At 39.8% G+C, this 2904-nt stretch overlaps 1 pseudogene; it reads right to left on the minus strand.

Moving 5' to 3' along the window:
• Positions 1-441: 441 nt before the first annotated feature.
• Positions 442-560, minus strand: LOC112479516 (annotated as a pseudogene).
• Between the last annotated feature and the right edge of the window lie 2344 nt (positions 561-2904).

Genomic DNA, 2904 nt, shown 5'->3' on the forward strand with positions numbered 1-2904 from the left:
CCTGGTGCCTTTTGATCTGCTGTCCCAGCGCTGGAGCTCAGCAGCTGAGTCCGTCATCAAGTAAGTCTATGCGTGGGCCCTTTAAGAGGCAAGTCTGGGACTTCCTCAGGCCTCGGTCTCACTCAGCCACAATCTCTGCTTGTTTTCATAGCCAAAAGTTGTGGAGACTTTTCTTACTGGGTCTGAAACCCTGGGTTGGGGAGCCTGATGTGAGTCTTGGATCCCTTTCTAGATATCTTTCAGCTGAGATCTCTTTCCTGATTCTCAACTGCCACGTGTGGGTGTGAGACTAGCTAGCACATTCTGCATCTCCTCCCTTTCTGCCTGTCTCGAGGTGACCTCTTCTGCGTGTCCTTAGGTGTGAGACTTCTGTTTACCTAGACTTCAGGCGACTCCCAGTGATGGTTGTTCTGTAGTTTGGTTGTAATTTTTTATTTTTTAAGCCTATAACGCCTGGTCTTCCTAGGTGGTCTCGCATCCAAGTACTAACCAGGCCCGACCTTGCTTAGCTTCCGAGATCAGAAGAGATCAGGCACGTTCAGGGTGGCATGGCTGTAGACTTGTTTAGTTGTAATTTTGATGTGGTTGTGAGAAGAGGCCAGCACAGCATTACCTACTCTGCCATCTTGACTGGAAATCGAGTCCAGTCCACTCTCGCAGAGCAGGTACTAAAGAGTGAATTTGGAGTTGAAAGGCAGTAAGTTGATCACAGGCATGCTCTGATAAATTCTGAGCTTCTATACTTTGTGAAAAGAACATGGCTCAGAATCATTGCTTCTTCAGACTGACTCAGACAATGTAGAGCAGACATGAGCCTTATGTGGAGTTTGGCGTAGCCCAGGTGAGCTTTGAACTGACAGCCAACTTATAAACCTAGGAGTATTAATTAAATGTTCATCATAGCAAGTTGTTGAGATTTCGAAGGTATTTGCTATAAAGAAAAATCTGACTAATATATTTTGTTTTCCTCTACTTCCCTTGCGCCTGTACCTAGGTTATAAGAAGACCTCAAACATATATATTTTTAATGAATCACTATTCAAACTTTGGGGCCATTTTCTAATTTTGTTGAAAGTTTAGCCCAGGTGTTGTTTAAGAAGCTACAGATTGAGTCATCCTTCCAGGTACACAGAAGAACAGGAACAATGTCAGGAAGTATCTTACTGAATTTCAAATCTGTTATTTAAAAGGAAAAAAAAAAAAACTTGAGAAAAACCTAAACCCAGGAATTGCTTTTTTAGCTTTTAAATCCATGTAGCTCATACAGCGTGGTGCCTTTATATGATGCAGCTAGGCCATTAGGTCTGGCTTCATCATCTAAATTGGTACCTTTTTGATGTTGCTTTGGGGGAACAAGGTAAAAACTAATCAAAAGAAGATTGCCTTGTATGGGAGCCAGCTATTGTTCAAAGGGTGAATTTATGGGCGAAGAAAGAAAACAGATAATCAAAACGTAGCCTCTACTTGTAGGTCTGCAACTATCATAACCAAATTTTATGTTTCAACCTTCTTGTTCTGTTCTGGGTCATGTGACACATCACACCCTTATGTATAACTGACTAATGGTGAAGAACTCTGTCCTTTCATGCATTAATTATTATGTTAATATTATTTTCATTACACCAGAAAGAACCATCAGTAGGCATTAACACATTCTTCAGTCAATTGAAATTATTTTCTAAATATTTTATACTTAATATTTTATAAATAATTTTAAAGTGTCTTTAATATAATCATATGAATCCCTTTCAAGGATACCTGGTAAAATTTTTGGCATAGTATTTCAAACGTGATCATTGGTCTGGCCACAACTACTGGCCATTACTACTGGTGTACTGAAGAGTTTGGCCCATCTTCTCGTGATGCATATAGTAGAGCTGCCCCCTTATTTGTGACCGGAGTTATGTTCAAAGAGCTTGTTAGCACTTCTATATCTGTCCTGAAACCTTACACTTAAAATGAGCTGCTCTGTATCTGCTGTCACCTTGGGCCTTGTGCTGCTGCTGTGTCTCCTGCTACTTCTTCCAAGTCATCACCACTCTGCCGTACAGGGGTTTTGACTAAGTTTTTCATAGGAGGTTTTTTTTTTCCGTGATGAAACACACTATTGGCCCTCCCTCTGTCAGTGGTATAGTCATTTATTTTCCTTCCAAGGATATTCATTAAAATATTTTCACAATAAAATTATACATTGTTTGTATTATTTTAGGTCCATAACCTCTTCTTTAGATTTTGAAAGTTTCGGCTTTCTTTCCTCTGATACTCGTCTAAAGAATCTAAAATTGGTTTCCATTCTTTTTCTAACTTCTCTTTTTCTGAGCTGGAATAACTTTCGGTATATTTCTCTGAACAAGGCTTTCAAAGAGTTGAAATGATATGGTCACTAATAAATGAAGGCTACAAACAACGTAGACCTAGATGGAATTTTAGGCCATTTTCTCTAACTTTCTCCTTTTGCAGTTGAGGTTTAGAGAAATGAAGTGACCTGTACTAGGTTACATAGCTAGATGGTGGCAGATTTGGGATCAGGACTTAATAACCCATTCTTCTCTCCCAGCTCTCTTTTCCATTGTATTATGCCACAGAATGAGAAAATGCGAGAGCAGAGAGAGGTGTTACAGGTCACTCTATCTAACCACATCGTTTTAAAGACAGGAAAACTGATGCCAGGAAAATTCGGACATCTGGAATGACAAGTATTCTTGAAATTCCAGGGAACATCCCAGAAAAGGCCTATTGTTCTTTTAAATTTCAAAATGAAAAGTATTTCAGCAAATCTCTGTCCAAAGATCTGACCTGGTGAGACAACTCACTGAGGGCATCTGTAGCTTATAGTTTCATGTTTGTTGGGAAGCTTGAGTCATCCTCATGAGTAGGCAGAAGGAGGAGGTATACTAGGAAATC

This window comes from Pteropus alecto, unplaced genomic scaffold, assembly GCF_000325575.1.
Source record: "Pteropus alecto unplaced genomic scaffold, ASM32557v1 scaffold23, whole genome shotgun sequence".
In the NCBI taxonomy this organism is placed as follows: Eukaryota; Metazoa; Chordata; class Mammalia; order Chiroptera; family Pteropodidae; genus Pteropus; species Pteropus alecto.